The sequence below is a fragment of the Osmia bicornis genome, chromosome 4, assembly GCF_907164935.1.
Source record: "Osmia bicornis bicornis chromosome 4, iOsmBic2.1, whole genome shotgun sequence".
In the NCBI taxonomy this organism is placed as follows: Eukaryota; Metazoa; Arthropoda; class Insecta; order Hymenoptera; family Megachilidae; genus Osmia; species Osmia bicornis.
The window spans coordinates 2,380,516-2,392,586 of NC_060219.1; positions in this window are offsets into that span (position 1 = coordinate 2,380,516).

The window sequence follows — 12,071 nt, forward strand, 5'->3', positions numbered from 1 at the left end:
TTATACGATACGTAGACCGCATTGCTCCGTGCGTTTTGATCTCGACTACCGGGGAGGGAAAAAATCGAGGCGGTGAATGTTGGCCGATTTTTATCCAGCACACCGGGGGACCACCCAAGCGTTGATACGCGGACCGACACGCACGTACGTAGACGCATTCGCGTTGCGAAGCGGAGAAGCGGCCAGCCAGCAAGGCAGGCGGTCAGGCACCCACACTCAAAGCGCTAATTTTCTCTCTGTCCGTTGCCGGCCCTGGCTGTACGTGCCCGTGGTGTGACGCGGCACGGTGCTCACACAAACGTGGCAAATTAACAGGCACGCAAATGAGCGAGTTCACGCGCTCGCTTTCGTGTTTCCCCGCGCCTCTCTCGTCACAATTGGACACTAATAAACGCGCCAACCAGCCTCTCTCTGCTCCGTCCTCTTCCTCCTGTTCTACCACCGCTCTGTTTCATCCCTTATCCTGCCACTATTCTACGCTATTCTAGTTCTATTGAGAGAGACATCCATCCCTCACTCTGAAATGCGTTTAACATTCCAGTTATCTTTGTGTTATCTTTCTTTCACTCGTTACTCTCTATTCTTTTCATTCCCTCCAGCTCCGTTGTTGTTTCACCTGTACCTTCTGTCGCTTACTCTCTCGACTCGCGTTTTTCTTTTAACATTCGTTACACCGTTGCTCTTCTGCCTCTAATTTTTCTTCTTTCTGTCCACGTTCTCTTCGTCCTTGTCATTCCTGCAGACTACCTTGGATGACCGATGACTCCTACAAACACGAGAGTGCACCCCGCAGTGGGAGTATACAAGCGGCGTCCGTTTGAAAAACAACGGGAAAGAGGGAATTACCGTCTCTTTAGGAAGGTGGAACAGAGACACGTGTCGTGTATCGAAGATTTCGTCGACGAAAAGTCACGCAGGTGAGTTGTCGCAGTGACAAAAAAGCGTATCCCCGCGAACGATGATTACGTTCGATGAAAATATCAGTTTAAGTTTTTGTTCGTTCGTTTCTTTCCTCGCGTTTGTGGCTGTTTGCTCGGCCGGTCGATCGACGAAGGAGATCGTTTCTCGGAAAACGATGCCGCGCGAAGAAGCAGTGATATGTAATCTTGCGTGCCGCCGGAGTAAGCTCTGTCTCAGGGTCCATGGTGATTTGCATGCATTAGACGAATGCAGGATCGTCGAGAATTTCAGTGGAAGCCCGAGAGGTCGAGAGGGAAAAAAGAAAGGATCAATTTCTGCAAACCGATCACGAGAAGCGATCTCGTCTTAAAATCAAGGGACCTCGCCTCCTTTTATCGAGCAAGTAACTTAACCGTTTAAGAACCGAATTTTACCGTAATCGATTGACCCAATGAACCGTGCTTTTCATCTTTTTCTTCTTTTCTTTATTTTAAAGTTGGTAGAATTTACATTTCTTACCAAAGTAATATTAATCAAACTGAGTATTCGAAAACAGAAACCAAAAAAAATGGTACAAATCGGAAATGCAAAGCTTTACATAGACATTACACCGACATCTGTGTACAAATATTATCGCAGCGGTTTTCTAACGGCGTTAGTTTAAAAGTTTCCAACTAATCCGTCGAATTTTCGCTTGCAGAAATCAAATATTGCCAAGCCATCGGGCGCGTGTGAAGCATACAGTCAGTATCAGCAGCGTTGTAAACCGCGCGAAAAGCTGAGGTGACGTATATGCCCATGAAAACGTAACGGCCCCGTGGCGGTTGTTTTTCTGTCGTGTTAATGTAACAACAAAAATTGCGGTACACGAATGGTCCTGCATGCCGGTGCAGCTGTTAGCTCGCGCACGTCGAAACCGCTTCGCTCTCTCGTTCGCCTCGATATTGCGCTCCTCGCTCGTCCGCGTGTCCATAACGCTGAAATTTCGTTTCCCTTCGTGCCTGGCACAATGGATTTTCGACTTCCGCTTTTTACGCTTTCAATACCGGCGAATCGTTTAACGAGCGTTACACGCGAAACGGGACGCGATTTTCCTCCGCTCCATTTCCATCGACAACGGAATACAAACTGTTGAAATTCCAGCTCCTCGAGGATACATTTTTCAACATCTTTCGCACGGGGCTAATTCCGCAGGAATGCCGAAACAAAAACGATCTGGAAACAATAGCCGAAGTTTGTTGAACGTGTTAACTGTAACGAGGGTATTGCGCGCCGTTTTTGGGCGAACGCCCGTAGGAGGGCGAAGGATCGAAAAATATTTTGGCTAAGCTTATTTTTAGACAGACTGTTTGCTCGAACGTTCGACGGTTTACGAAACGGTTCGGCAATAAAGATCGCATTTAACAGATTAACACGCGGCTATAATTCGACGATTAAAAACACGATCACCGGTGATCGTGACTTAGTTACCGTGCATCGTGGAGAAGATAAAAATTCTCTCGTTAACCGCAAATGATTACGTTTAACACGCAGAACCGGACGTTCGGTTGCCTCGTAAAACTGCGTAACGACACGCTGTCTGAGGAAAGATGCTCGATGCGTCAATTACAGACGGAGATTAAAATCTGCGCGAAAACGAAGCGGATTTTAATCGGTACGTCTCGCGGAGACGACACGGAAAGATGGTGGAAGAGAAGGGATTCAACGTAAAACGGCAGCTGGGCCGCGGAATCGTAAACGCAGCTAAACATGTGTACGAACATAAAATGTCGGTGCTCTCTCCCTCTGTTCGCCGCATAAATATACAGGCGCCCCTTTAGCCGATGAGCCGTGGTACGCTTAAATTTCTCGGTAGCCAAGACATAAACGAGGGAAAGAAGAGGGAGGCGAAGAAGAAGGAATTTATCGTGCGGCCTGGCCGGTGCAGCTGAGTGAATCGCTGCAATTACATGCCACGGTAATTGCACACGGCGACCGAAGATTTTTATCCTCGCACCTTCCACAAAGAACCTTCTCCCCGCTCTCGGGCTATTCAATTTATTTCGTTCGTGTCCATGATCGGAGGGCCGCCGCAAAAAGAGCCTCGTTCCCTGTGCTTTCTCAGCCAGCTTGAAAAATTCTGCCACGCGGTTTCCCGAGGGCGTGCCTCGCGGGTTCCACAGGATTCCTCGCTCGACACGAATCGCGGATCGATGATTAATTCGACGATTATCTCCTCGCGTGCTTCTTGCGCCTGTTCAGCGCGAGAACTGATTTATACGAGGATTAACGAAACAATTGCACGATGGTGATTCTTTGATCGCGCCGTCACGAACAGGAATTCTGAATCGAGGATCAAAGTTTTTATTCGCTGACGTTGCAAAAACTCTTCTGTTTATTGAAACGTTTAATCGTTATTTTCGAGATGGTAAATGATCATCTTAATAGACCGTTTCCGTAACAGTTCTTCGAAGAAAATAGATAGCTATCATTGACGTGTATAATTTCCATAAAAAACGTCGAACATACGAGCAGTAGAGGCTAGAACAAAAAAATCTGTCAACGGTGCGATTAATTAACGTGATCGTTTAAAAAGTCATTCGATTTCCGAAAGTTGGTCACGTTCGGCAATAAGTAATTATCGTACCACCCAGGAGAGATCGTTAACGCCCGGTGAATCAGTCTCTTCGAACGAGAACGTCCCATCCGCTGGTAAAGAGCATTTTCACGGTTCGCGTGTAGTATACGTAAAAAAAAAAAGAAGAGACGAGCTTATTAACGCGTTCTTACGAGTGCTCGAATGATCGATCGATTAGAAATTAGCGAGATAAGCGGCTGTAACGTCGACAGGTATTGTTCGTGGGACGAGTTGGCGTGTAACTCTAACGGGGCGGCTATTCGGAGGCGGAGGTGCAAGAGGTGCAGGAGGTGCACGAGACGAACGCAGAGGCGGAGGGTATCGGCGGCGGCGGTGGTTATCCAGATAGCAGATAGCCAGGACGGTGGTCTCGTTTGCGGTTTGACCACCCTTGTGGTGCACTGCCCTAACCGCCCCTAACCACCATACCGCACCATCCGCAGCCGCGCGGTGTGTGCAACCGGCGATAATGTCGCCCTTGCTGCGGCCGATGCATGTCGTTGCACTGGCCACGCTCGAGGCACAAAGTGTTCTAGCAAATGCTCCCTTTCTCGCCACTCTCTCTCTCTCTCCCTCTCTCTTATACTTTTCCTCGATCAGCTGCTCGTCTTATCCAAATCTTTTTCTTCCTTCACGGCTTATTCGCCAGCTTATTTTTTTCTCGAGCAACTGCTGCTTTGATTACTCCTCTGACGACAAAAAAAAGAGAATTCACGATACCGGATGATCTCGATTAAAACAGGCCGACACGTTGGCTAAACGTCTTACCGGATTACTTCGGTGCAGTCGGACAAGGGACAGGTTCATCGGTGGCCACGTTTGACAGGGCTGTTTTATGCGAACGACGATACGAGCTGCGAATAAATAATTGCCACGGACAAGTTAATTATACTTGTCGCGTTGGCTCTATATTAACTCGATTCACACGGATCATTTATTTCTGAAACAGTCCAAATACGATCGGGGATTTAAACAGCAGCAGTTCGTAAGCTACGTGCATGTAAGCCGTCGACGATAATCGACCGGTCGGTCGCGATAAACGAAAGCGTACCAGCCACCTGTAACGTGAGAAAATATCGGAGCAGCGGTTGGTTTCACGTAACGAGCCATCGGTATTTTAAGGTCCGATTTCGAGGTTACCGGTCGCTCCAGGATGCGGGTATGCCCGAATCCTCTGAATTTTTCTCTTATCTGTATCGCATTCGAACCGACGGTGACTCGAGCGTTCCACTCGGCAGCTGCGTCCCTTGTCACTGTCTCCGCTTCGAAATTAACCCTTCCGAGTGGTCGAACCTCTCGGCAACGTTTACGAGACCGGTCGACAACGAGAGGAAACGTTTCTACCATGCGAATCATCGGTCACGACGAGCGATGCCCAGGATCGCGTGTACGCGTGCACCACTCACGCAGCCGTACGTATGCATAGATAGAGGGCGAGGCACCGGTGCAACCGCACGTGTGTACACTTTACATATGTATATCTTGCACACGACGTATGTACACTGCGTAACGCCTATACGACAGCGGGCCGCGCCTAACGAACCGAAATGATACCTACCAGTAGTTGCCTCGTGTACGTATACAGGCGGATACCGCGTGTCCGCGTGGCGCGCACACAGTCGTACAAGGAACACGTGTCGCCGCACAGCGAGAACAGACCGGTAGCAGGAGCAGACTCGCTTAATGCACGGGCATTAGCGTTAATTGATGGATTGTTTTTAATATTTAACGCTTCGTCTCCTCTCCTTCTTTTCCATCCCGTATTACCCCTCGACTCATCTTCTCTACGTCCGCGTACGTAGAGAGGCAAGTGGTTCGTTCGTATTGCGGACAGCTGACCACACGTTTTATGTTCGAACACACGTACGCTCTTTGCCTCTTTCTGTGTACACACGTACTTATGCGGCCGGTATTCAACGACGTGTGCGAAAAGCTTGACGACGACGACCGTCGACGACGATGACGACGTCGGGACAACACGATCATACGCCGTATATAGCGGCAGAAGATCGGAGAGAAGAAAAAGGGAGAGAAAAAAAAAGAAAATGATAGAAGGAGAGAAGAGAAGGCTGTGAGATAGCCGTGCAGCCGACACATACGGTAGTCGTAGATCGGCCAGGCAGACAAGGGACTCGAGCAAGCAAAATGGAGGGCAGGCGAGCGTGGAATATAAAAGGAGGAACGTGAATTCATATCTCGTCCAGGGGATCTCGCTGCTTTGCTGCTGAGAGACTGTTTTCGTGAGACGAACAGAGAAAGCGGCGCCAACGGTTGAAGAAGGAGAGAAGCAGGACCTGGGGTGGGGGTAAGGGTTAAAAGAGAAAGAAGGATCGGTGAGGCCAGAGGCAAAGAAAGACTCTCTGCGAGAAAGGAGAATGAGAGAGACTCGAGAACAGCCGGCCGTGGTTGCTATCTCTGTCCGCAAGTGCGACGACGATGTTCGAATATCCCATCGTTCGGACGACAAAGAGGGAACTCGGTACCGGCATAAGGGCGATAGAAACGGCAATCTGTTTGTTAGCAGCGGGACGAGGACGAATAGAGTATAGTCCGCGTGGAGTGCTCGTCGAAAGCGGCGTGAAAGCCGTGCAACCAATCGGTGTACAACGTCGACCAATCCGACGTAGAGGTACGAATCCGCGCTCCACTATACTACATAGTCTCATCTCTCACCCGGACCAGTCGTTCCTGAACCACGCAAGGAGGTAGGTTCTTTTGTCTCGCCGAGCTGTGAATACACGATGCGTGTACACAATGGGCCCTGCTAAGGGTACCGCCGTGTAGGCAGGTGAGAAAGTACGGAGAAAGAGAGAGAGAAAGAGAGCACCGGTATACAGAATTCCCCGAGTATTCACCGGTATTACCATGGATATAACGCGTGGTTTTTCGACTAGCTTTTTAGAGACCGTTCCACGCCACGATAATAAAAGCGTGCACAGATTAGTTGCGATTCCCCGGCATCGCACCCGCTCATTCTCCCAAATGTTAAATTATTCGTTCAACTCTCGATCCCGACCCCGAACTCGCTTATTTCCTAATACTTGCTTTCTTTTCATGTGTATTTAAACAACAATGTCTAAGGTCGTTTCCAACGGGGTCACGTAGCCGATCGATAGCCTTACAACACGATTAATCGTGACGACCAGCTTTTACGATAACATTAATACCGCATTCGTAATAGCTCGAGTATATCTACCGTTCGACAACTTTATTATCTAGAAACGAACTATCAGCGATCGTTACGTTTCATAAAATGTTTCCCCCGTTCGTTTGAAACATTTGTATTTTCGATCATCCGATCCATTAGTAGTCGTGGATGGCTATTGAATTTTAAACAGGCTGTAGAAAAGTTGAAATCCTTCGTCTTTAATCCCAAACAATTTTGTCAGCGGTGTTTTAAATATGTTCGAGCAAATCAATCGAAATAGAGTACATTTCCGGCGATCCGATTAAATTCACTCTGTTCGTATCGGCTAAAATCTCGATCGTTTACGTCGTCGCGACGAAACGGAAGACGCCCGTGTATGTAACTGGCAATCGGTATTAGACGCATATTTGACTCACTTCGCCATCGTTTCGTTTCGATTATACGTTTTTTCCTGGCGACTTTCGATTCTCACTGGATCTGGCAGAGAGTTATATGTATTCTCGTAAAACCGGGACGGGTACCAATCACGGGCTTACAAGGTAAACCTAACGAGCGTTTCTAAAAGCCTTCACCGGAAAGATGTTTTCTTAGGCTATGGAGAATTAGCGTACTTAAACCGTTTACAGGCAGATTACGGCTGGCTACCGTGCTGTACGCTCGCATGCACGATAGAGAAAGCTCCTCATCAGCTGAGTTTTACGATCTTTAATCGAGCGTCATCGAGAATCCTCGATCCGCCGTGTCTGAGCCTCTTACCTTGACGAAAGATCGAGTTTTGCACCGTGAAAAATAAATATAATCATGTTTCAGAGCAAGAAATTAATTAGTGTTTAATATACTGAGGTAACGAATAGTAGCGTAAGAATGTTCTTTATGCAGAACACAATGGTTTCTTTTTTCAATTTAAATCTTTCACTTAAGGTTTACAAAGATCACGGTTTTAGAATGTAAGAGTACTGACCGCAAACTGAAACTCTAGGATTACGTCTCTGTGAATATGTATTCTTGAGATTCTGAAAAGGTTTTCAAGCGTAATACGACAAAGGTAGGTATTTAGGAGGTATAAGCTCCGTCCTGGATTTAAAAGATTAGAACGATCCAGTTGTCGAGGAAGTTCGGAAAAATATTTGCATCGAAAGCAAACATTTAAGCAAATAATCCCGACAGGAAATTACTGTTTTGCATGGAGTACTATGTTTTATACCGTGTTCGATAAATATTGATAGGATATTTCATCGTGGAATTGTGTTTGTTTGTAGTTTGCTTCGAATCATTTGTACTCAATTTTTAAATTCAGTTTTTGAATTTTCCACTATCTGCAAGATTTTATTCGGTGAAAGATTAAATTAATATTTTAGCTAGGTATACACTCGACATTTATTTTCGTATAAAATTCTGCAAACTATTAAATCATTTAATGATTCCAAGAGTTTCAATATTTTCTCTACTTCAGGATAATACAATTTTATAAAAGAGTTGCACTTTTCGCGATCAATATTGTTATTACTTTTTCAATATTTTCAAAGTGTTTCAGCTATTTAGGTAAATTTCTTCCTCGTGCACTTCGTTCTGTTATACATATCTCATCAAAGTGGCGCGTGTGACAGGTTACAAATATGTTTGACGTCTTTGGATCGCAGCCACGGTAAAAGTGCGTCTAAACTTCTTATTACAAAACGCCTGTTCCTCGTCGTTTGATCCTCAGATTGCTACACATTGCGCTATGTTGAACGCGTGTTTGCACAATATCGCACAAATGATCAAATGATGTCTCTTTCACATTTTAAAAACAAGAACGGACATCGTGTCTCGCGTATACAACCATAGAAAATTTTATTTTAATGCAAATAGTATATAGGTACGAAGCTATGAATTGGACGGGTTACAAGTAGCGTGTGAATTGAAATAAAACGTGTACAGCTTCGACGAGAACTGTATGCATCTTTAATGAAAAGTGATTTATTTGATTTATTGGAAATATTCGTGGAAAAGATATGTTTAAATTCGATAATATCGGTACAGTATGCAATATTGAAACACTAAATCGAAGAGCTTTACTGAATCGAAAGAAATAAACCAAACGTTTATCAATTAATACAATTTTATTTTTATTTATGACAACATGATAAATCAGAATTGTTCGTTCGGCTATGTAACAATTTTTCAATATTGCGTGATACAATATTATATGTAATATATTATTAAGTGTTCAATTAAATTATTTTTCTTTTTCTAGAAAGAATATCATGTTTAATTTAAATATTTGGGGGTTGAGTCGACTTCCATAATTGAAAGAAGGTTTAAAGCAGCAAATATGTAGTTCGATTTATGTTTCTCAGGTGTTGTGAAACAAGCTTTAGTCGTCATCCGCGACACGTTCCAAGCGAAGAAGCATGAAGCGGCAAAAGCAGGAGATTGTTAGACACCGTGAGTGCTTATAAATTATCAGCGCGACCGTATCGACGCAACGAGCGTGTATTATCTCCGGACGAACACTGGTCGCAGCCTCCGGGCCGCGTTTCTATCGGCACGGTTCGGTTTTATCAATCGTACCGACGACCACGACGACACCAAATTATTCTGTTTATCGAACGGAAAACGCTCTCTCAACAGGCGTGCTGGATACGTCGTTTATCTGCTCCGGCTGGTCGTATTTCTGCCTTGTGGTACGCGATCCCCGTGTCTTTCCTGCCTCTTCGACCGCGTTCCCTGCTCCTTTTTCTCGTTTCTGTTCCCGACCAGATTTTCGACGTTCCCCGTTGCTCGTGGCTCGTTTGACAAAACGTGGAACGAGTACAGGGGGGGGGGGGAGAGGCGAAAGGGTTGAAAGGAAAGGAAGAGTCTCGACGTGACAGAACGACACGACACGAGCCAGAACTCTCGGGATACGTCCAGTCGATCGCTACCCACCTCTCCTTGGCCCCGACAAATTATTAATCCCCAAGTCTTGACCCCTTTCGTCTCTTAATCTGGATAAAGAAAGATATCTCGCGCCTTCGGGGACAAAAGGAGAGGCCGAAGTGGTCTCGACGACCCTACTACTCCTTTTTTCTCCCGCCTTTTCTTTCTGTTTTCTTTTTCTTCTGCTACTTCTTCTCCTTCTCCCTCAGATAGGAAAGCTTTCTTTTTATCTCCTCGCTCGTCGCATTCTTTTTCCAACGTTTTTCCTTTTCTTTGTTCGTCGTGACAACGAGACACGATGCGTCGCGTTTATCTGCCGCGACTTATAGTGGCTTTTTAGGTATCCGAAGAGATCTGGAACGCGAGGCTCGTTCTTGTTTCACCGTTTGTAGATTTCCTCGGTATATATTTCGATCCTTCTTTCGGTTATGCCTGCTATCTTTCGTTGTCCGGATTCATCGCAAAGTCGCGGATCGTGGAAACGAGGCGAAACGAAAATCTGCGAAGACCGTTTGAAAATGTATGTATGTATGAACGGTAGAACCCGTGCTCTGGGAAAATAAGAAACAATAGTTTTGAATTCTATGAAACTGTCAGAGAGATGCAGCAAGGAACACACCGGATATTTAAATTATACCTGATTTTATATCTGATTTTATTATCTTTCCAGTTGGTTTGAATACAATATCTTAGAAACGTATGTACCATGCAATACCTTGCATAAAACTAGTCGGTTCAGACTCACCGAAAATTCGACATATTCCTCGACGATAGATGGTAGATAGAAAATCAAGAAAACAAACTTTTTACTTATTTCAATAAATTTTATTAGTGGATCAATCATTAAATCCTACACAACTGATACTTTATCTGACGAAGGGTAACCTGACAAAAGAGCATAGCTCGGGAAAGCAGATCGAAAAGAAACACGTAAGAAAAAGGAGCTCTCTCTCTTTCTTTGGTCTTTTAATTAAGCTCTCTTTCTCGTTGTTTCCCCGACGGGAGTTGCTGCGTCGCGTTTATCCGGTACAAACTCCCTCGCTACCGTTCTCTCAATCTAATCGTCAAGATACATCGGGAAGCTACGTGTAGTAGCTTGTTCACGGATTGTTTCGTTCCCTGGTCTGGGTCTCACTGTGGGAGAGTGGCATCGAAGAGAAAGACCGATGATAGGTTGTTGTACGGTTTCGAAGGAAACGAAGATAGAAGGCGGAGGCGAAGGAGGGTTGGGATGTTTGGATGAGAAAGGTAGGAAAGGATAGCGTGGGTCGCGAGGAATACGATCCACTGATTAGAGCGAAGCACCGAGCGATTAGAGCTCACCGACAAAGCGGATAGGAAAAATTTAGTATTTAATTAATCCCGTTCCCTTGGTTTCTGTGACGCTTATGCACTATGCATCGTGCGCCGTCGACTTCTCTTTAATGTGACGAACATCACGCAATCGGTTCGCGTTAATTGCTGAAACGCCAACCGATCATTAATCGGCCGGTTCGTCGTACACCGCGTCGAGATAATTAAGCGTTTTGAGAAAGGAGAGGATCGCGGGTCTAGCGGAACGGCCGCTTGTTTAAACGCGTCTCGGTGAGACCGAGTCAGCCGTGAACCAGCGAGTTTAAAACAATGCGATGAATAACAATTGGTTCGATCTTGTTTTCCTTGGTATTTCCGAAAGCTGAAAACGTCGCGGAATTAATTGAGTTCGCGACAGTTTTGCATTTTCACTGGTTGTTTTTCCGATAAAAATATTGTGAAAAATGAAGGCGGGTGATTATAAGAAAATAAGGTTTGTCTGTTTTATTTTAAACGAAACAGTTTGGGTGAAAAGTGACTTATTGTTAGCTTTAGTGGCAGATTGTTAACCGGCCGAATGCACGAGTGTTAATGCACGACCGCACAAGGATCATTACGCGTGCGCGGAACGTCATTATATTAGCTAATTCCGCGGTAACACGCTTTGCGGCTTCAAAGAGCGCGTACATGGGATCGCGTGGAGCGTGATCATGGATGACTGTCAGATTCATAAATCGACGTAAATCCGATCTTGGCTTCTGTGCCAGTTAGCGATCCGCGCCGGCTTCTTAATTCTATCCTCTTGAACGTTCTCGCTGTCGTTATTTCCTCTCCATTCGTTATTGCGTTCCCTCTTAGGTATATTCGCTGTAATCGTCCTTCCTTCCTCTGTATTTCCGCTTACTCGCCGGAAAGTGGCCGACCGTGTGCTACGAAAGCGCTTTACGTTCTTACACGCTCGGGCTCGCGCCTTTTTCTCCTCTGGACCGTGGCTTTTTCACTCGACGTTCAAGTAGTTGGAAGAAACGTAGCTTACCGCTTGCTTCGTGTTTAATTCATCCGATACACTATTGGTTTAAAAGATAAGAAGAAAGGAATTTAAATGAAAGCATTCTGCGAAGACGTTCCATTGATAACTGTACCCGAACGATTATAAAATTAGAAATCGGGCTACGTTGAAGGTAACAGACGGACAAGCAACAAATTTTCATG